This window comes from Ochlerotatus camptorhynchus, unplaced genomic scaffold (assembly GCF_037179485.1).
Source record: "Ochlerotatus camptorhynchus isolate MF236.1 unplaced genomic scaffold, CSIRO-AGI_Acam_v1.1 ptg000021l, whole genome shotgun sequence".
NCBI classification, from domain to species: Eukaryota; Metazoa; Arthropoda; class Insecta; order Diptera; family Culicidae; genus Ochlerotatus; species Ochlerotatus camptorhynchus.
The window spans coordinates 1-24,627 of NW_027040513.1; positions in this window are offsets into that span (position 1 = coordinate 1).

A 24,627-nucleotide genomic window follows, 5' to 3' on the forward strand; every position below is an offset into this window, starting at 1 on the left:
TTTAAGAAAGTGAAACCAATTCCTGGAGCTCGAAAATATCATTGCTATATTCCAGTTTCAAACAACCAAATTGCAGTAAAAATATTCTCTAATTCAAACGGTACACCCAAATTATTCAATGTATTCAAATAATATGAGTTGTAAAATAAAATAATAAATATATACTGTTTCTTATCTCAACAAATCTTTCATTTGACCACATCAACGTGCTTCTCTTCCGCTGCCTCTAGATAGAAACGGGTAAGTCTGACAGCTACCATATCTGAGAATGAATTGTTTGTTTTTTAATATACAATCATGAAATAAAATCTCGTTGCTGGACATCTCGACGAACATTTGAAAATGGCCTAAAATGTTGAAAATTGTTATAATTATATTTTTTAATTTGCATTAACTTGAGAACGGCTGGACTTAGGAAAAAAGTTTATATACGCAAAGTTATCGAAAATTATGCGTAGAATCCAAATAAATTGTTATTTTTCAAAAAAATATGCATTTTCATCAACTTGTAAAAATCAACAAAAATTTAAAAAATTATAGATTTATTTGTAAGGAAGTTACCAGCATACACTTTTCACGAAATTTAAGGATATTTCATCAATTTTCTTGATAAAAAAAATTATAAAGATCGAAGGGGGGTGTTTTGAGATAATCATCGTTTAAGTTTTTTAAACACTAATTTACGAAGTTTTTTCTTTCAGTGTATTTTTTTCAGCAAAGATAATTTAACTACCTAAAACTTCTTCTCATATGCCGTTTTGATCAGATCAATAGTTTTCAAGTTATGATTTTTTGAAAAAAAAAATAATCAATTTTTTTATACGCCCTTTTCAAAAGTTACTCTGGAGGAAAAAATCATATTTAAATGAAAAATGCAACCATTAGTAGCAGCGAACACGTGAGCAATGTTTCATTCAAATCAGAAGGGGTCGAGACAAAATTGACATTTTTTTTAACGATTTGAGCTAGAAATGCTCTAATACGATTTACGAACCCTCGGTTTGGTTCGTAAATGGAGGTTCTAGTATTTTAACTTTTTTTTATCAGAAGTCTAATCGGTTTTCAGCTTTCGACACAGTTATCCGGCATAGTATTCCCAATATATTTCCGAGGTTTGGTCAAATTTGAGCAATATTAAAGTTTTTGGCAAGCAAATTAATAGGTTCGTTTCGTTTCCCATACAAGATTCGAGGTGAAAGTTAATACTTTTCCGATGATACTGAATCCACACCCGTTCGAACCACACCCAAATTCGAAATGCACCAATACCAATAAGCATTGCAAATTATAAAAATGGCATGTATTGAAATTTTGAACATATTCGTAAACACAACATCACAGACAAACAAGTTGTTCATCGAACAAGCATTTAACGGACAATTTAAAAGTATCGTAGTTCGTAGTACTGCCACCTGTGGCGCGCATAGTCGATTTCCTTGCGTTTGACGCTTACACACTACCACCATCTGTTCAGTGTAATGCCTACCACAATGTACTCAACAGATGGCGGTAAAGTTTTAGCGACGATGTTTTGCAGTGAGAAATATTCAATGTGTTATGTCTGTTTGTCTGTGACAACATTATTGTATAATTATAATAATTCTACTACTGAAATGACAACTTCAATTCCAAGATTCCAAGTTCAAGTCCTACTAATGCTCAGGGAAGCCCTTCCAAAGTTCAGGGAAGCCTTGCCGAAGTTCAAGAAAGTCCTTCTGAAGTTCATGGAAGTTCTGCGGAAACTCAGAGAAGTTCTATCGAAGTTCAGGGAAGTTCTACCGATGTTCAAGGAAGTTTTTCCGAACTATAGGGAAGTCCTACCAATTTTCAGGAAAGGCCTGACGAACTTCAGAAAAGTCCTGTCAAAGTTCAGGATAATCCTGCCGAGGTTCAGGGAACTCCTGCCGAAGTGATTTTTAGATTTTTTGACTGATACGTATGGAGATTTCTTTAATATTTCTCAGTCTGGGGTAATCCAAACAGGGAAATGCAAAAGTGACTGTTTGGATTATCTTAGATTGAAAAAGCCATATAAAAGAAATCTTCTGCCAAAGTTCAGAGAACTCCTGCCGATGTTCAGAGAAGTTCTACCGAAGTTCAGGGAATTATCTAATTATCTTTAAAAATACCAAGATATATCAGAATACCTTCACCAAAAAGGCTAAAATTTTCACAGAATATCATGAAATACTTGTGAAACAACTTGTGAAAATCGAGGATCATATTTATTCCTTGATTTGTTTTCCGTCGATCTTGAGTTCCGTGCTGATCACCAATGCTTCCAACGCCAGGAAGGCAGCTCTAACACCTCGACCCTACCTATCGACCCATCAACTCATGAACCGGGGACCAACGGCTTTACTTCCCTAAGGAAGGCGGGATCAGAGATGTTATGCCTCAGAACATCCCGGTGGCGTCAACTGGGATTGAACCCAGGCCGGCTGGGGTGAGAGATGATCACGCTCACCACTACACACCGGTGCTACTCAGCTTCAATTTGATTTAAACAATATTTTATTTAGCAATGGCAAAGGTGGACGATTTAATAAATAAATAAATAGTATTATTTATCTAATTATCTTTAAAAATATCCGGATATATCAGAATACTTTCATCAAAAAGGCTGGAATTTTTACAAAATACACTCAAATACTTGTGAAACAACTTGTTAAATTTGAAGATCAAATTGGTTTAAAAAAATACGTTATTGATCAATGGTAAAGGTGGATGATTTCTTCGATATTTGAAGATATAGTTCAATTTATCTAATTATCTTTAAAAATACTAAGATATAACAGAATACCTTCATTAAATAGGCTGAAATTTTTGCAGAATATCCTCAAATACTTGTGAAACAACATGTGAAAATTGAGGAAACTTTTGATTTGACAAATATTTCATTTAGCATTGGCAAAGGTGGGTGATTTCTAAAATAGTTCCATTTATCTTTAAAAACATCCAGATATATCAGAAAACCTCCATTAAATAGGCTGAAACTTTCACATAGTATCCTTAAATCCGTTTCCAACACGATTTAGAAATACTCTCAATTTAGACATACTTTCCGATTTATTTTCAAGCATTTTTATAATGGAGTTCCTGCGACAACGCATTGATGACATTGCCGAATAGCATCCGTTTTCAATATCGATATTTTTTGCAAAATATTTCGAATTGAAATACCAATATCTTACAATATGCATCAATTATTGCGAATGAAAAACGTCACGCGCGAGCTCGATCCTGCTGACGGTGCTGATGGTTTTTCTTGCTAATTCATTCATGGATCGCCCCGTTGTGTGGTTTCTCTGTTTTGTGCAAGCGTTCCAAATTACATTGTTCTGAAAATCGATGATGTGAGTCATTCTAATCCGATTCACTTTCACCTTAAGATTCTCCCGCAAATCCAGATCATAACCAATAGTCAATTCGTTCAAAATTGACACCGTTCGTGGGGACCTTAATACACATCGAAAGAGCCGTGGGAACCCGTGGATTGTGACCCACCCTAATACGTACCTATATGCCTTCTTCAGAAATCCCGTTTTCTGCTGACACGAACGCGAGAGAATGTGTCAATAGGCTTTTGGCCATCCCGATTCATTTTTAGCAGCCGATGGAACGGGGGTGGTGATCCTGAAGAATGGGTACGTTCTTGACTCGAATGGATCCGTCTCATTGTTGCAGATCCAACAATTTGGTCAGGTCATACCCATGTAACTATATCCATCGCATCGGTCGTCGCATCAGAGAAAGGGTTTCGTTACTGGACGGGAGCCGTATTGAGGTTGAACAAATATTTACGTCTCGTTTTGCCACTCGAGAAAGGCTTGAGGAATTTGCGTACCGTATCCCTGCTTTGAGACAGCTGACGGAAGATTCACACAGTGAGCTTGCACAAAAAAAAAGTCGACGGCAAGTAGCTTATTCAGTGGAGACGTCTGAACTGAGATTTACATTGGATGTATGCCAAACACTTCTACCCGGTGATGAAGAGTATTTATTTGCTTTGCCATTTGTTCCCTTTGCTGCTGGACGATGCTACAGTCAAAATTCAGCGCTATTGAAAAGCTCGGCATTCTGAACTGAACATGATGAATGAAAGCAAAAAAAAAAATCGTAAAATCCAGAACATTGTGGTGTTCGAGCTAATGACTTTTCCCGATTCCTACTTAAGGGTGAAACCTTTTCTCCGGTGTGCTAAATAGAAACGATGATGCTGGCCTTTTATAGCTCATTTCCCATTTCCTAAATTGAAGAGGGTAGAGTCCGGAAGAAAGCTCCCTTTTTACGACACGGTCTGAAATTGATTGTTATTAGGGAAGAAATGTGAGCTTTAATCGTTTTCATTGGAATTCTTGGGATAGGAAAAAGGATTAGAACCCCCTCGTATTCAGCGAAGCAAGTTTAATTAAAGTGTTTCCGCTTTTCCACCTTCTACGATTTTTTTTTTTCCTTCATAAACCGATTAATTTTCCAGTTAACGACCCGTTTTTTCCCCGGAACTGAAAACTTCCAGTTCATAGATTATAATCTAGTTTTAATTCCAGTGAATATTAAATTGGCTAGACTGGTTCCATTCATATTCCTTCGGGCGCAATGGTGGAGAAATGGTTTATTATTCGTTCGTTCGTCGTTCCATGGCTGGGGTTTGCTCGGTTGGTAAGCGATTTAATGTTTGTTTCAGATGCGTTCTCATTTGCAAGACAAAACGAACATCGCAGTCTGCCGGCTGCTGGCTGTTGCGGATGGAAAGATGCTAACGCTCCAGGGAACGCTTTACATCCTCTTTTTTAGACACAGACGACATGTTCTGGTTCCTACTAAGCCCTCTGCTCTGCTGCCGGTGCTCAGGAAAATGCTGCCTTTGTTACGAGAGAGGAAAAAAAAATCTATTCACATTCACGTCATATGGTGGTTGGTGGAAACTTTTTTCCACCAGAGTAAATTCTTTTCCATGTTCTGCCACCCGGTGCATGCGGAAAACGAAGCAAAGGAATATTGTTATGTTGAAGTCAACGAGATTTTTCTATTTGGTTTTAGGCGATCAGATAAAAAAAAAAAAACAATTGGAAACAAGACGCGTATGCATTTTTCTAACTCGATTTGAAAAATCATGTTTCGCAGCGGTAGTGTTCAGGAATAGTCTGCCCGAGAATAAATTTCATAAAATCAGCCTATCATCAAACATTAGAGAGCAAAACAGTGAACCCACGCTAAAATAAGTAAGTAGAAATGGGGATCGTTAAATAATTAATCAACAATCATAACAGGCACTCAGCAATATTAGACATTATATAGCAAAGCATAAAAAGAGCAATTGTAAAGAATGAGTATTGAAATTGTGTGAATTACCCATAAACATATTGCAAATGATCCATAAAACGTTCTACAATGAACCAGTAACTAACGAAACTGATCCATAGAAAATCAAGTTTGCGCATTAAAAAAATAAGAATAATCCATATATTAGACATACATTTCTCATGTTTTGGACATTATTTTTATTAAATTTTTGAACCATAAACCTTGGAAAATTGCTCCATTACTGCGTAGTTACTTAGATTCACTGTCCCACCGTGGTATGTTTGAGTCAGAGGAGTAGAGCGAAGGGCAAGAATCTAGAATAAGCTTCTTAGATAGATTTTCGGATGAGACGTTGGACCGATCAGTCGACTATACCAATCGCTCTCGTATTATTTCCGTGCCTTGAACACGGCCTTGTCGTGGTAGTAGTAGTGTTAGTGTTAGCGGAATCTATTGAAAGATAGATAAAATGGAATCGAGTGTACGAAAGAACACGTTGAAATTGTGCTTCGAATCTGGTGCTAAGATACCTTCGCATCTGGAAGTCCTCAGATATATTACAGGCCAACTTGATCTCAGCTCAGCAGACCTGCATTCAGTCTACAAAGACGAAAACGACGGTTTATTCTTCATCAAGTTCCTTGATGAAGGTAAATTCAACGATTTCTGTAACCATGTGGAAGAGGTCTACGCCTTCAAGTATGACGACAGTTCAAAGACGCCAGTCACTCTGGTCATGGCCAGTCGCATATTTCGCTATGTGCGAATCTTCAATCTACCTCCCGAAATTGATGACAAGGCCATTGCTTTAGTTTTGGGGCAATTTGGAACAGTCAGGCAACAGGTGAGAGAACGCTACCCAGCTGCCAGGCGAGTAAGAGAGGTGCCACAGTCGGAAAAAGTGTTAGTTTGTTTACTAAAATGAATCGCCCATTTTGTTATGGCAAGTTTTGCTATAATAAATGCTCCTCGTGTTTATTAGCGAAATTCACATCAAAGATTGATTAATTGCGTAGGAAATTAGTTTGGCACGGCATTTGTGACCAGCATACACCTTCCGGTCGTATGAAACAGGTCAAAAACTGTCCAAATCCGCAGATAAAAATTTTTGTTTTGAATTTCTGTATAGCAAAATAGTGAACTTTTCGTGAACATTAACGGCAAAGAACTCACCAACACTGGGAAACCGTGAGTTCCTGCCCACCTGTCATAAAACCGTCTTGACCCAGCTGAATATAATCTGAGTGTGTTCAGCGGTGTGCGTGGCGTTCATATGGAGATTGCTAAGGAAATCCCAGCGAACATATTCATTGGACATTTCCGAGCGCGGATTTATTACGATGGTTTGAAGAATCTCTGTTTTTATTGTAAGGAAGAAGGGCACTTGAAGGCGAACTGTCCTAAGTTGGCAGCCGTTTCTGCTTCCCACGGTGGAGGTGCACTGTCATACAGCACGGTTACTGCTCACGGGAAACCAGTGCCCACGCCTAACACAACCATACCTCCGCTTGTGGCCAACATGCAGACTCTGACCAGGAAGAAAGACGACAAATCGAACGAAATGACACCCAGCCCGAAAGGAGTACAAGAACCCCAGCCGGAATCCAGCGAGAAACCGGAGACAACCGTGGCAGAACAACCCAAGGTAGATGATAAACCGGAATCGATGGAGATCCATCCGAAGCAAGGACAAAAGCGAGCAGCTACATACCCAGAATCGACGGAAACAAAAGAACCAAAGCGAACAGATGAGAAACAAACAGATGACAGTGAGAAAGAAACGGAAGGTCCCTTCCTTACTCAGAGAACCAAACGGAATAGAAAAACAGGGCATCAGCAGGTAATTGAAACAATAAGCAACCGTTCACCCAGGCGAGTAAGAGAGGTGCCACAGTCGGAAAAAGTGTTAGTTTGTTTACTAAAATGAATCGCCCATTTTGTTATGGCAAGTTTTGCTATAAGAAATGCTCCTCGTGTTTATTATCGAAATTCACATCAAAGATTCATTGATTGCGTAGGAAATCAGTTTGGCACGGCATTTGTAACCAGCATACACCTTCCGGTCGTATGAAACAGGTAAAAAACTATCCAAAAACGCAGATAAATTTTTTTGTTTTGAATTTCTGTATAGCAAATTAGTGAACTTTTCGTGAACATTAACGGCAAAGAACTCACCAACACTGGGAGACCGTGAGTTCCTGCCCACCTGTCATAAAACCGTCTTGACCGTTCACAATCAAAGAAAGGCACGTAAGTACGATGCAAACCGCTATAAATATTGAGCACGAATTTAATTTGAGAGAGTGAGTGTTTATTAGAGTAATGGTATTTCTACGAACGGTATGTACAATTAATATCAACGCTATTAACACGCTTGTAAAGAAGTCTCTTCTGAGAGATTTCGTATGGAATAACGATATTGACATCGTGTTCTTACAGGAGGTGGCTTTTGAGGATTTTGGGTTTCTCCCCTCTCATGCCGCTATCGTTCATATAGGAACTGAACACAAGAGCACAGCTATTCTTGTGAGAAAAAGCTTTTACTTTGAAAACGTCATTATGAGTTCCAATGGACGTATAACGTCAATAACAATAGATAAACAAAATTTCATTAATGTTTATGCAGCATCAGGTTTAGGTTATAAAAATGAAAGGAACATAATGTTCACTACTGATATTATTCCGCATTTATCAACCAACAAACGAAATGTTATCGTAGGCAATTTCAATTGTGTGTTGTCTAGAGCGGATTCAAATAGGGGAAATGACGGCTTCGGCATTACAGACTATTTTCGGCAACCCAAATTGAAACACTATTTTCACTGGATTTTTTACGAAAACACTTCGCTGAATGCATGCAAACGATTCTTTATGCTTGCAGCTTCAATTTGACTATATTTTTACCACTGAAAAAAAGCAATCTAGCAGGGTTTTCTTGAAATGAAACACACGCACTACAAATTGTAGTTGATTTCGAGTTGCCGATAATAGAACAGCAGATTTACATGCAGTTCAAATGGAACGGTTGCCGAAGAAAAACTGGTTGCCGACAATACTCGCTCTCACTAGAGAAGATTGGAGCTTTGTAAAAGCGTTTCAAAACAGTTTTTGACAATTCTTTCGACTGAAATTGTTAGAGCAGCTGGCAGCAAAAGATTGTAAACAAACCAATACTGCAAATGTGTGCGTTCCATAGAGAAAAAAGGCTATAGAAAGAAGGTCGCTGCTTAGGTTACCGAGAATAGGTAAATTCCCCTAGTAGAAATGGAAATATTTGCACAGGTTTGGAAGCTTTAGTTAATACACTGAGAATATACGACGTAGAGATGAAAAAAATGAAGCCCAACTTTACTTTTATTCGAGGTGGTTCCAAATCCCGATTAGACCGGTACTACGCATCAGTAGAATTCATCGATGAAGTACAAAAGCAGTTGCTTTCTCCGACCATCATGCAAATGGTGAATGGTGAATCAGGTACCTGACAGCATTTCGCTCCACGTTCGTGGAAGAGGCTATTGGAAAATTAATCCAAGTCTCCTTTTTAATGAGAATGTATGTGATTCTCTAATACGAAGCTTACTAGAATGTAAAAGGAACGGTATGTATCATAACGATATCAATGTGTGGTGGAATGAATACGCCAAACACAGAATTTCTAGATTCTTAAAAAATCAAAGCTTTCTTTTAAATCAACAAACACATAGAGAGAAACAACTTTACTATGTATGTTTGAATGAAATCATTGAAAAACAGTCGGCAGGCGAAGATGTTTCCACTGAAATGTGTTTCGTAAAGTCCAAATTAATGGAAATGGAATACAATAGGTTATCAAATTTAGGAATGAAAATTAGCTCGAATTCTCTGCTGCACGACGTTAAAATTAGTTTATTTCCATTAACATCTCGAATAAATTGACAATCGAAGAGTACAGACTCTTGCTAAATAGTTGATGGTGTTACCAAGTCTGATCCTAGTGTATTGAAGAACTACTTATTTTCGCATTTCAGTAAGGTTTTCCAATCAGATAACAATGAAACTGAATACGAAGAGATTCTTGGACACCTTACAACCAAGATGTCTGATAAAGATGGAGCTGATTCGGTCAGGCCTATAGAAAAAACTAAATTAGAGACAGTTTTAAAAGAAGCTGCCAAAAAGAAAACCCCTGGTCCAGATGGGCTGACTTACGAATTTTATTTTCGAAGGGTACATGATATAGCTAATAAAAGACCAATTAGTATGTTGAACGTGGATTATAAGCTATTCACAAAAATTTTAGCAAATCGACTACATCCCTTACTAAATAAAATAATTTGACCTGGCCATACGGCATGCAATCCGAAATACTCATGCGATGAAAACTTAAAAAATTGCGTAACATAACCATTCGTGCAGGACAGACCAAAATATTCAAAGGGCTTCTTCAAAGCCTTGATTTAGAAAAGGCCTTCGATAGAGTTAACCATGCGTTTCTATGGGCGGTGCTTGAAAAATTTGAATTTCCAGTTTCCTTTATCAACTGTCTTAAAAACCTTTACTGTAATGCAAGTTCCAAAGTGCTCTTCAATGGATTGCTAACCAATGACATTTATGTTAAGTCTTCAGTTCGCCAGGGGTGTCCTATTAGTATGGCACTATTTGTTCTGTACATACATAGAACCGCTTATACGAATGATTAGTGATAATATTAGAGGCTGCTTCGTGGCGAATACTTTTATAAAGGTATTAGCCTATGCAGACGATCTCAATATTTTTATCCTCAACGATCATGTGTTCGACACGGTTCTGGAGATCATCAACTATTTTTGCATATATTCTAAAATAAAATTGAACATCCATAAATCGCATTATATGCGGTGTTCGCACCGGTCACCACTTTCACGGGTTTCTAGCTAGAAAAAAAAACCATTCCACTGCAAGATCACTCACTCGATCATTAGGTGAACAGTAGGAGAGTAGGTGAACAGTAGGAGATATAGTTGACCTATTCTGCCCAATGTCCCTTATCAATCTATCCCGTACCATATCGATCGCTTCACGATCAATGGTAGGGCCGAGTGCAAGACGGTTTTATGACAGGTGGGCAGGAACTCACGGTCTCCCAGTGTTGGTGAGTTCTTTGCCGTTAATGTTCACGAAAAGTTCACTATTTTGCTATACAGAAATTCAAAACAAAAATTTTTATCTGCGGATTTGGACAGTTTTTGACCTGTTTCATACGACCGGAAGGCGTATGCTGGTTACAAATGCCGTGCCAAACTGATTTCCTACGCAATCAATCAATCTTTGATGTGAATTTCGCTAATAAACACGAGGAACATTTCTTATAGCAAAACTTGCCATAACAAAATGGGCGATTCATTTTAGTAAACAAACTAACACTTTTTCCGACTGTGGCACCTCTCTTACTCGCCTGGGGCCGAGTGTAGGTAGGAAACCGATGTTTTGCACGCACTTAAATAGATCCCTAGAATTTTATATAATTTAGTCCGCAATAAACCTTATGCAGGAACAGTCGTTTGTTTAAGTACATGTCGCGTGATTATTTTATACCTTGCAAACAATTAAATACAGTCCACATAATTCACCCCGAATAAATACTCGCGTGTTAAGTGCTTTCTGTGCGCGTTATCCGACGACTTTAAAGCCAGTGGTTAAGTCCCTGATTGAACATTAGAGTGATGCAAAATTTAAAATTTTCGCTCCACAATACTTAAACGATTCCAAATCGGATCCTGACTAACCTCCCAAAATTTGAACCCATTTAGTGAGAAACTGAGATGGCACAAACCATTTGAAGTTTGTATCGGAATTACTATGGTAAAACCAATATTTTTGTTCATGTCTATCAATTAATTCACCATATTAGTCTGCTTCAAAAGCTTTCAACTTTACTTGTAGGAAATTTTCCCAGCTACAACTTTGCTGAAAACTACTTTTTGATTAAATGCAAGAATCTAAAGTTATCAATGGTTCAATGCACTGATGTCTTCTGATCATGCTCAATCAACTGCTCTCAGCAGGCAACATTGGTGTTTCTGGGGCGTTGAATAGGACACAAAAATCATGGCTACTATGTCACACTGCAAAATACAGTGTTGCCTACAGAGCAGCTGCTTGATCATGTCATAAGTTTACCAATCTCTTAAATAATTAATAACTTTTTGCTGTCCCTTTTTACATAGAAACGATCTTCAACAAAGTTGTAGCTTAGAAAGTTTTCTATAAGAATGTTAACAGAACTGTTTCGCAGCTCAATATGGAAAAAGGCTAGAAGGAAATGAACAAAAAGTTGAGATTTCCCATAGTTATTTACATGTAAAGTTCAAATGGCTTGTGCGAAGCCTGTTTCTAACCAAATGAGTTGTAACTTTGGGAGGCTAATCAGGACCCGATTTGAAACAATTTAAGCACTGTGGAGCGAAAAAGTCAAATTTTGCATCAGTCTATTGAACATGCGGTTTAACAATTGCAAATCTGGACCACACCAAATTCAACAACAGGACAGTTTAAAAATATTTGGTGTAATATTTCATGCAAAATATCCATATACAAAAAAACATAATTATAATTCAGTGATTTGATCAGTTAAACACTGCCGTACGCATTCCAAAACAAATTTGAATTTAATACAAAAAGTCTGGGTTCTAAATACTTTTATACTATCGAAAATATTGTATCTAGCACAAGTTTTTCCACAAAAAAAAAATCACCAGGCACAAATTAATACAAGTTGCTGGATGTTTCTTTGGAATCGACAAATATTCAAAGTTGCTCGCAACCAGTTGTTCATGGATACGAGTAAAGGGGGCCTCTCCCTCATTGCCCCTTACATTAAAAGTAAAGCGTTGTTCATTAAAAAATGTATTATTTTCCGAACAAGCCAATTATTATTTCAATCAAAAGTGGTCTTCTAAAAAGAGATCAGTCAATTCAAGTTCCTTTTGACCTCACGAGGAACATTGATTGGCAAAAATTTGTATCGGCGGTAACTGTTGGTATTGATTCTACCGATCCTCTACCACCACTGGAAGAGTATCGTTTCTTTACCGAGCTAATCTACAAAAGCGCATTAGAAGCTCAGAAACGACGTGTTCCAAGTGCATCCCTCAAAAGAAGACCCGCCACCCCTGGCTGGGATGACGAATGCACAAAGTTGTATCTTGAGAAATCCAATGCCTTTAAAGATTATCGTAGACATGAAAGATCTGAGCTTTTTGAAAAGTATCTAAAGCTTGAAGAAAAGTTTAAAAACTTACTAAAAGCAAAGAAACGAAACTACTGGCGTACTTTTATCGAAGGACTTTCTAGAGAAACCTCGATGACAACGCTTTGGAAAAAGGCTCGCTATATGCGAAACCGCTAATCTTCCAATGAGAGTGAAGAATACTCCTCCCAATGGATATTCGACTTCGCTAAAAAGGTTTGTCCAGATTCTGTTCCAGCACAACCAACTTTACGGGATACAGTCCGAAGTAACGGTTCTCTGGATGAACCATTCACAATACTGGAATTTTCAATGGCACTTCTTTCATCGAATAACTCTGCTTCGGGAAGCGATATGATCAAATTCGACCTTCTAAAAAACCTCCCTGATATCGCTAAAAGACGATTACTTAACCTGTATAATTCATTTATGGAATTCAATATAGTTCCACCAGCATGGAGACAGGTTAAAGTAATAGCTATTCAAAAGCCTGGGAAACCAGCGTCTGATCACAATTCTTACCGTCCGATCTCTATGTTATCATGCCTGAGGAAATTATTAGAAAAAATGATCCTATTAAGACTTGACCATTGGGTTGAATCAAACAATCTACTTTCAAATACGCAATTTGGTTTCCGGAAGAGTAAAGGAACAAACGATTGTCTAGCGATGCTTTCATCTGATATTCAACTGGCCTTTGCGCACAAGGAGCAATTGGCTTCAGTCTTTTTGGATATTAAGGGCGCATTTGATTCGGTTTCCATAGACATACTGTCAGACAATTTGCACAGTAGTGGATTACCCGGTATTTTGAATAATTTTTTGTATAATTTGCTGTCAGAAAAACAAATGACCTTCAAACTAGGTCAACTGACAACTTCTAGAATTAGCTACATGGGTTTACCCCAAGGTTCATGTTTAAGTCCCTTGCTTTATAATTTCTATGTCAAAGATATTGATAACTGCTTAGATAATCTATGCACGCTTAGACAGCTTGCAGACAATGCCGTGGTTTCCACGAGAGGTCCACGTGCAGAAATTTTGCAAAGACCATTGCAAAATTCCCTAAATAATCTGTCTCTTTCGGCAAGAAATTTAGGGATCGAGTTTTCACCGCAAAAAACTGAATTGGTAGTGTTTACAAGGAAGCGGTTTCCAGCCCAACTGCGTCTAAATATTTTGGGCAGAGACATTACCCAATCTTTAACCTTCAAATACCTTGGAGTCTGGTTTGATTCAAAATGCACTTGGGGTACCCACATTACGTATTTGAAACAAAAGTGTCAACAAAGGCTCAACTTTCTACGATAAATTTCCGGGACATGGTGGGGTGCTCCCCCGGAAGACCTAATTGAACTGTATAAAACGACTATTCTGTCAGTACTTGAGTATGGCTCTTTTTGCTTCCTCTCGGCAAGAAAAACCCACCTAATTAAATTGGAACGCATTCAATATCGTTGTTTACGTATTGCCCTTGGCTGTATGCATTCAACACACAATATGATCCTAGAGGTACTAGCGGGCATAAAACCCCTGCAGAACCGTTTCTGGGAGCTCTCATTAAGAATATTGATTAAATGTAGTGTCAGTAACAACCTTGTGATTGAAAACTTCGAAGAAATGCTCGAATTGAGCATCCAGTCTAGATTCGTGCGAATCTATCTTAATTATATGTCATCGGATATTAGCCTTCCTTGCTGTAAGCCCTCTCGTGTATGCTTTACTAACTACAGTTCCCCCATTGGCTATGATCTCTCCATGAAACAGGCTATTCAAGGAGTTCCAGATCAACTTCAACCTATCTCAATTCCCCGCATTTTTGCTGAAAAGTACCAACAAGTCAATTGCAATAGAAGATTTTTCACTGATGGATCACGCATTGATGGATCCACTGGCTTCGGCGTCTTCAATGAATACTCAACCGCCTTTCGGAAACTTCAGGAACCTTGTTCCGTTTATGTTGCTGAGCTAGCAGCAATCAACTTCGCATTGGGGATGATTTCCGATATGCCCATAGACCATTACTTCATCTTCTCGGATAGTCTCAGTTCGATTGAGGCTATTCGGTCGATGAAACAAGGTAGGCACTCATCTTATTTCCTTTCAAAGGTAAGGGAGCAGATGAGTTTGCTGGTCGAAAGATCATATATGATTACCTTTGTATGGGTCCCCTCACATTGCTCAATCCCAGGCAATAAGAAGGCAGACTCTCTCGCAAAGGTGGGCGCACAACAAGGCGCTCTTTTAAGTTGTCAAAACGATTGGACAAATAATTCTCTTGGGCGGTGGTTACATTCCATTATTCCAAATGTTTCTTCGAGAGCGTGGTTCAAAGGTCTGGATGTAAGTCGGGGATTCATTCGAGTGATGTCAAGACTTATGTCCAACCACTACTCGCTAGACGCACATCTCTATAGAATAAACCTCGTTGACAGCAATACATGTAGGTGCAGAACCGGTTATGATGACATCGATCACGCAGTTTGGTATTGCCCGGGTAATGACGCCTCCAGAGCACAACTATTGGATACCCTAGTGGCCCGAGGTAGACAACCCTTCCGTGAAGTAAGATATGTATTGGGAACACGTGATCTTCCCTACATGCAAGCGATCTACGAATTCCTTTGTTTGTCTGATGTTAGAGTTTGATGTGACTATCCCCTCCTTTCCAAACAATTTCCCGCCATTGTGTCCCAGTCTTATTATCCTCCTGTTCCTGTGCTACTTGCCCCTGCCCAGCCAGGATTTGGTCAACCGTTCGAGAGTAGTATCTGAAGGAGGCTTCAGAAACCAGTTTCCTATCTAGATCCTTCCAATTGAAATTGTTACCTATTAACCTCGAGCCCGCCACGAGTAATTGGCACCCAATACTAACCTAGAAATACTGCTATTTAAAATGTAAATCAAACATTACTGATTTTGGCTCCGCAAAGTGTCACACACGACTGAGCCTAGTAAATAAACGAACTAGTTAAAAAAAAGCCGATGACACAGTTCATCATTTCATGATGGCTCAAAAGTATCAGTATGGGTATCAGTATTCAATCCAATTTTGGATGGGATAAATACAGTGCATGTTTATCAGCAATTGGTAACTGCGAATCAAGAAATCATGATAAAATTCGCCTTATAATGATATTACCTTAATGCTTCTTATCATCTTATGATAAACCTTAATGCTTCTTATCATCTTATCTCTTATTATCTTATCTCCCAAATGAAAAATCAGTCCACAGTCCATTTAAGCTTTTTTCCATATCAGTCTGAATCACGCAGCGCACAAAAGTGGCGAGTGACTACCGCATTCTTCTCAGAGGGATTCGAAGCGTCGGGTATAACCACGTTATTTGCACTTCCTCACGTAAGTTTTTATTCAATCACTTAATCAAAAAGCAATCGATTAACAAAAGGACTTCCACTCCAGTTGCCGGAAAATCCGAACGTTCAGGACAAACTTTTCCAGGAAATCCAGAGCACCCTTAGTGAAAACGAAAACACCATCACCTGCGACTTGGTCCAGAAGAGTCTTCGGATGACCCCAGACGGAGGAGGAGGAGGAGGAGGAGGAGGAGGAGGAGGAGGAGGAGGAGGAGGAGGAGGTGGAGGAGGAGGAGGAGGAGGAGGAGGAGGAGGAGGAGGAGGAGGTGGTGGAGGAGGATGTGGAGGAGTGAATCCGTGAATCCTTCTCCAAACGGGTTACTCCTGCTGTCCATGTCGCGCGAAGCGGTTGTACAACTCCCTTTGCTTGCAGGATGGTTGCCAGTGACTTCTCGATCAACGTGTATGATGAACCTTCGTCCAAAAATGCTATGGTGTCTACGGCGTAGTTGTACAGGGTTACGGGAATCATTCGAAATATCACCGACTGTTGGCGCTGGATAGTATGGACGTTGCAGTTTGAGTTAGCTTGAGGCTGCTCGAAATGCAGCAGAGGAATGTGGGGCTCACTACATTGACCCACGTTGCATCGAAAATTGAGTTTGCAACGGGCATTTCCATGCTCATTCAAGCACAGATAGCATAACTTCCACTTTCGTACTGCCTCCTATCTTTCCGCGATCCGAAGTCTCCTAAAGATCGCACGATTGCGGATCCGATGATCGAACTGTCCACATATCCTGGATGGTTCTGCTTCTAGATGATCCGCTAACTGCTGAACGACTACACCGAACTGGATAAATGTAGCCAACTTATCGGCTTTCGGAGGAGGAGCCTTCCTGACCTTTGACAACAGCATGTTCAAAAGTTGCTCAGGTCTGCCATACAGCACTTCATGGTGAAGCAGCCTACTGCGTACCACCTCTAGTGCTGAACCCTTCAAGCACTCTTTATTTATTTATTTATTTGTAGTTTGTTACAGTCAACAGGTTAAAATACCCAAATGACAATTAAAACTTAGAACTATCGCACTATTGCTACTGTGACATAAATCTCAAGAAATTCTGCCTATTGGACGCACGTGAAAAACTAAAGTCAAATACATGTTGACAATGATTGAACACACGGCACATGCTACGAACTGGCTCATTCAAACCATAATTTGTCCTGGAAGTATCGATGAACAAAAAGGCGTGTGTACGTAGCTGACGTCTCCTAATGTTTATGTTTAGCTGTGTAAGTAGCGAAGGGCAGTCGATGAGAGACGTTAACAGATCACTGACAAAGCAAGCTTTTGCAACATCACGTCTAACACTGAGTAGGTCCAGATGAATGAGTTTGCAACGACTCTCGTAACTAGGAAGATCCAGACGGTCAGTCCAGGGAAGGTGTCGTAGAGCATAACGGATGAATTTCCGTTGAATCTTCTCAACGCGTTGAATTCCATTTTGGTAGTATGGACTCCAAACAACGGAGGAGTATTCAAGTATGGGTCGCACCAAGCTGCAGTACAAGGCCTTTAAGCAGTATACATCTTTGAAGTGCTTGGCAAAGCGAAATATGAAGCCTAGCTGGGAAGATGCTTTCGAGATGATGTATGTCAGATGAGCGTTAAACGTTAGCTTCGAGTCCAAAAGCACTCCCAGGTCTTTAACCAAGGATTCTCGTGCTAGAGACACTCCGGACAAGCTGTAGTTATGGATGAGCGGTGAACGTTTGCGAGTGAAGGAAATCACTGAGCACTTGGATGTGTTTAATACCATACGATTTCTTCTGCACCAATCAGCAAACGTTTCGAACTGATGTTGTAAGAACTCGGCATCGTCTAGTTTCTCGATGATCGCATAAATCTTGAAGTCGTCTGCATAGGATTTCTTGTGACACCTTAGAACTGAGTTGACGTCGTTCATAAACAACAAAAACAGAAATGGCCCCAGATGACTTCCTTGCGGTACACCGGATGTAACAGGAAACGAAGTTGAAAACTGGTTGCCGAGCCGTACACGCATGTTACGCTCCATCAGATATGAACGTAGCCATTTGAGTAGCCTAGCATCAGCGCCTAATTTATCATACTTGGCCAGAGCGATTTCGTGGTTCATCTTGTCAAAAGCTGCTGACAAATCCATGTAGATTGCGTCAATTTGGCAGCCACGCTCTATCGAGCGAGCAAGAAATGAAGTGAACGTGGTTAAGTTTGTGGTAGTAGAGCGCTTGGGCATAAAGCCGTGTTGATCTTCCGAGATGTAGTGCGAGCAGCCGTGTGAAAGGAAGTCCAGAACAATCAGCTCGAAGAGTTTTGAGGTTGCACATAGAGCGGCTATGCCACGGTAGTTTGAAACTGTTTGCTTACAACCTTTCTTATGTACAGGAAACACGTACGATTCCTTCCAAATAGTCGGGAACACGCCTGATTCCAATGAGAGGTTGAACACAGTAGCGAGAGGTGCTGAAAGAGAGTGGATGCATTTATTCAGCACTATAGACGGGATACCGTCTGGGCCGACTCCGGTAGTATTTTTCAATCGTCTGCTAGCGGAAAGCACCGTGTCACTTGATATCGGAGGAAGTTCACCAAGCGGAGGAAGTACAGGCACATTACTCACGGCATCAACAATATCCTGCGGGCTAGTTGGGTCATTGCAAAAAACTCCGCTAAATTGTTTCCTAAACAAGTCAGCGATGTCGTCAAGGGCAGAAGCTTCTGTGTCACCATTACGCATAGTGGAGGGAAGTCCCACTTCTTTCCGCTGGCCATCTACGTATTTCCAAAAGCTTTTAGGATTGAGTTTGAGACTTCGCTGCAACCTCTCTTGATAAGAATTGAATAGGCGTTTGTTAAGGATCTTGTAGCGTTTGTTTGCTTTGGTGTAGCGTGCTCTGTTTCTTGCGGTTCGGTGTCGAATGAACTTCCTTAAGGCACGCCTTTTAGCCGTTTTGAGACGTTTCAAGCGTGTGTTGCTCCAGATTGGGAAAGCCTTCTCAGGGTTGGTCTTTGTCGGCACGTACTGGTCAATAGCGTAGAATACGATGTTCGAAAGGGTCGACGCCGCCAAATCGGTGTCACAATCACGAAACGTAGTGTTCCAGTCTATACTCGATAGGAAAAGATTCCTGCCATCGAAATCAGCTTTGTTGAAATCCAAAAGCACCTCTTCGGTAGTATCCTGAAACTGGCAATTAGTGCAGTTGTTCAGAGACAGCAGTAGAGCTGGATGATGCATGCAGTCTTTGACTAGAGGATGAGGAGCTTGTGTTACAGAGCAATTGGGTCGGAGGTCTTCACTGACAAATGCGAGGTCTAACATGCGGTTGTTGCTATTAGGTACCACATTTATCTGCTGCAGGTTAGCGGTGCTGTATCCATCCAGAAGACATGTGGTTGTTCGTCCAAAATTCAAATAACGGCAATCGGGGTACGAAAATCCATTCGAATCGACTCGCCAGCTGATTTCACGCAGATTGAAGTCGCCGAGGATGAGAATATTGTCTCTAGCGTCCATACGTGAGACGACCCAATCAATCGCGCAAAGATGTTTGTCGATAAGTTCATCATCGTTGATGCGGTCCGGAGGGAAGTAAACGACACAGACGAAAATGCACATGCCCTCGAACGATAGTTGCACCCACACTTGCTCGATTTCAGATGTGCTGGGTGGATACAGCTGGTGACTTTTCAAGCTGGAGCGAACCGCTAGCAGAACACCTCCACCAGTACGCTTATGGCTGTTGAGCGGGGAACGGTCTTGACGGTAGACGGTAAACGAGTCGTCAAAAATCTGCCGAGAGGTTGTGCTACTATTCAGCCAAGTTTCGGTGAAGGCATACCAGTCGTAGCAGGCATCAGAACAGGCAAGCTGATAGTCTACTATGGAGGTGTTGATGCCACCGACGTTCTGGTAGTATCCCAGCAGCGAACGGGGGGCTTGGGCTACCTTACCGGGACGTTGAGGTTGGGAAACCCCGTCATCATCACTAGAGACAGGACAACCGTGAAGAGCGTAGGCTGCAGTTGGCTCCACGAGCTCAAGGGCGCTCATCTCAACGTGGGAAGAAGTGCGTCCTGCTGATGTTTGATGGTGGTCGTTCGTATAAGCTGAGGGCTGACATGTTGACATAAGTGGCGGGCTGACCTTCGTAGCAGTCACATGTTTGCTGGAACAACGGAAGTCATCAGGAAGTGAATGCTCTAACAAATTTGAATACTTGCCTTGAGAAGCAAGTTGGAGAACCTCTTCAACAGAACCAGATACAGGACCACGACGGCTAAGATGAGCGCAGGCGGCAAGAGGCAGGACCGATCCGGTCTGAGAAGAGGTCTCCAAGTTGCTATATGCAGTGCGTCGTGGTGGTCCACTTCTTATTCGGTCATGGTGTTCGAATCCGTGATGCTGCGTCCCGATGGCGAGCTTGGAGAGCCAAATTCTCGACGTCGGAAAATCAGCATGCATCATTGGATGTTTCATACGCGCTAATGAACATCGGTTATTCCTCTAGCCGTCCGGAAAATATCGGCAACTTCTTCGACAGGAATTGTCGTGCCGATAATTGGCTCTTTGTTGGGTGACGGTTCTTCGGACGACGCTTCTCTTCTACTTCCTCTTCTTCCGACGAAGTTTCTTCCTTTTCCGACCGACTTTCTTCCTCCATTTCCGATGAACCTTCTTCCGATCCTGATTCCTCCGAATCCTCTTTCTCTTTCTCTGATCCGGACTCCTCTTCACTTTCCTCTTTTTCTTCTTCGCTACCGCTGGAACTGCTTTCCATGTAAACAATCGGTTGCTTCTTGCTCTTTTTCTTCGTCGGCAGATCTGGATGCCTAAGCGAAGATTTATCCTTACTGGAGCTTGGAATCAATACAGGTACACCGACCTTTTAAGGAGTAGAAAACTTACGGTACGCTCCTTTGCTTGCATCCCTTGGATCACCTTTCTCCAGATGTTTCTCCGACTTTTTCTTCTCGGATTCCCTCTTCCCGGCTTTTCCGTCTCCATTGTAGCTTGCTTCGGCTGTTCCGTCTCCTTCGTTTTCTTCTTGTGCCCATCTTCGCCTTTCGATGCTTTTCTTTCTTCACCTTGTTTTCTTCCTTGTCCTACATCCTTCTTCGTAGCCGGATCAATCCTCACTTGCTTCAGCTTATCCTGCACCTGCTTCAGAACTTGATCCCGTTTCTTCCGATGAGCTTCTTTTTCGGCCAACTCCTTTTCCAGCTGCATCTTCTCGAATTCCAGCTCCATCTCGCGTTTGTCCTTTTCTGCCAGTAGTCGCAGCAAAAACATCTACCGTTGGTGCTCTAGTCGCTTCTTATGCAGGATCTTTTCCTTCTCCAATGCCTGACTCTGTTCTTCCATCTGCTTTTCGAGTTTTTCCAACTCCTTATCCAGACCGGTCGGCGCTGATTTATCCACAGCTAATCTCATCACAGGACCAAGAGATATCCTTCACTTCGTCCGTCACACCAGCACATCCGAAATGGTACCATCGTTGGCAATGGTCACAACCCACCATTTCGTCTTCGGCACTGTCCGGCAGTTGGCATCCCGTACAACTATAACCTGTCTTTTCCAGATCTGATCTAGGTCCCGGCATCATAAATTTTCAAGATTGTTCGGACCAGTTCTCGAAATAAATTTCCACAGCAGTATGGTTTGTTGCACAGCTTGAAAATTTATGGTTTCTTTGCTCTTTTCAGGTTACGTTGACGGGAGCCTTTCCTGATCTTCGAATTGCATCAACAATCTAAATAAAAGCGATGATTTTAATCACTGTCCCAAAAATTGATTGTTTTACTTACAACATAAGTGCACTTATAAATTTATATTGAACTGCACTGAAGTTAAATTAATTCAAATGAAATTGCAAAAAATAACTAGGTTCTTTACTACACTTCGATATCTCCGTTACTGTTTTTGTTTACCTTATCCATGTACCTATTCCCAAGCTAACACACACTCTCAGCCGATTCCTTTCCGCACGGTCCTTCTCTGACGCTTAGGATTTAAATTTTCTCTAGATAAAATTGATAAATAGCAGATTTTTAGAGCTTGGCCCAATCTTAGATCCATGGGCCAATTGAAATTTAGTTTTCTGCCTTAAAACTAAAAATGACGTAACTTTTTCCCAGTGTCATCTGTTGCTGAAATCAACCATGCTTTATTATGAAGTAATGAAATTGGGTTGTTAGCGGAATGCTAAAATAAAACAGCAAAAAAAAAGGGTTATCTTCCATTTAATTCCACTTAATAAATTTTGGTATCCATGACAAATACGTATTTCGACTACAATGTGCACTCTTCATCAGTGTCATTCCCACTAAAGAAATATTCAAAATCTAACCCCCTTAAATACTCATCCCCTAGGTATAAAAGTCAAGATCACAGGTATAAAAATGAAACTACAATGTGTTGAATCGGAACCTACCTAACTAATTAAAACCAAAGATTTAAGTATACTAAAGGAGAAAAATCTATTCAACTCTCTACTAAGGAAAATCCCAAAGGCTTGGTAGCCTTAAATGGTGGAATTAAATGGAACATGTTTTATTAAGTTTGCTGTTTGTATAAAACATTATAATATATGACTTAGCAGTATTATGTGCCAATACTAATGTTATAATTATCAATACAAAATGTGGTTGCTCCATAAATAGTGTAAAATCGACAGAAGGCCGAATAGATAAAAGGTGAAATGCATAAAATGTTGAATGGATGAAAGGTCGAATGGACAAATGGAATCACCACAATTCATGCATTTAGCTGGCATGTAGCAAATTTTTGTTCCGTGACTCCATCCCTGGCACTTACAGGCACTGGGTAAGGTTTTGAAAACTTCCTCCAGTCTTCCTGAAGTGTTCCCACTTCACTCGGACATGGAGCATAAGGCTAGCTGTTCTAAGGCCCTAAGACTTAAAGTGAACTAAATAAAAATCATTAGAAATCCCGTTGCGTGAATCACCAGGAGAAATTTTGGAACAGATTGCATCACCAGCTGTTTATTTTGTCGTGCATGTTTATCAGCAATTGGTTACTGCGAATCAAGAAATCATGATAAAATTCGGCTTATAATGATATTTTTTATTTAACTTAATTCCATTAAAGGAAACCTTAATGCTTCTTATCATCTTATCTCTTATTATCTTATCTCCGAAATGAAAATCAGTCCACAGTCCATTTAAGCTTTTTTTTTTCCATATCAGTCTTTCCTGAATAAACCAGCGCATTAAAGTGGCGAGTGACTACCGCATTCTTCTCAGAGGGATTCGAAACGTCGACTATAACCATGTCTCACGTAAGTTTTTATTCAATCACTTAACCAAAAAGCAATCGATTAACAAAAGGACTTCCACTCCAGTTGCCGGAAAATCCGGACGTTCAGGAAATCCAGAGCACCCTTACTGAAACCGAAACCACCATCACCTGCGACTTGGTCCAGAAGAGTCTTCGGATGACCCCAATAAGAGAAGGAGGAGGTGGAGGAGGAGGTGGAGGAGGAGGAGGTGGAGGAGGTGGAGGTGGAGGAGGAGGAGGAGGAGGAGGAGGAGGATAATTCAATGTAATGTAATGCAAATAACCATGCAAATGTAATTAATTATTGGCAGCACAATTAATCATCAATAAAAAAAAAGTGAAATGAGCAATAAAAAAATCTCAAATTGACCACTTAATACTACAGGAGTGCACCAATAAACAAAACAAAAGATGCAATAGAAATGAAGAAAAAAGCAATAATCAAATAAAAAGCTTCTTTTAATAATTTCAATGTGAAATTTGAGCACTAAATAACTCACCTACGTCACCTGCAGTTGAACATATTTTCCCATAAAAGTGGCAAAATGAGCAATGTCATATTTGTTGAGGAGTGACATCTCCGTCTCCTTTAAACTACAACCCTGATATCCACTGGATATAACTGCGACCGATTCCTATTGTTCTGCCGATCATCCATCCAGTAGATAAGTCAGAGCAGAAACTGGTAGGAAGCCTGAAGTGATAAACAACCCTTCGTGTCTACCTACAATGAGAGTTGCCGATACGGAGTGAGATGCCAGGCCTCGGATATGGAGAAACTACGAGAGGAGAACAACAGAACGTTTGCCAAAATTTTCTATTCGGTTGATAATGCAAAGAGACAGACATCATTGGCACTGGACAGATCCACTCGTATGAACGATCTCGTGATTAGCGGAATTCCGTTCGTGGACGGAGAAGATCTGCTGTCCTACTTCTATACATGGAGTTTTTTTTCAGTTTATTTCCATAACATCTGGGGTTCTCCAGGGTTCTATTCTGGGACCAATCTTTATCTCATTGTACATTAGAATCTCCCTGAAGTAATAAAGAATTGCAAATTTCATCTGTTTGCCGATGATGCTCAGCTATACTTTGACTGTGCAAGTAATTCTGTTGCTGAAATTTCTCAGAAAATTAATGAAGACTTGGAGAGGATCCTAGATTGGTCTGTTAGGAATATGCTTAGCTTGAATTTCAAGAAAACAAACGCAATTTTTATTACAAATAGTTCTTTTCAAAATACATTAATACCTTTATTGCTTTTAGACAATGAAACAATAGAATACGTCGATAATGCTAACAGCTTGCCCGAAAAAAATAACATCAAAAATACATTAAAAAACAATGTAACAATAGTCTAGTCTAGTCTAGTCTAGTCTACACATACACAGCCAGTACTTGAAAGAATCCTGGAAAATGATACATCTATCATTTTTCTTGTCATTA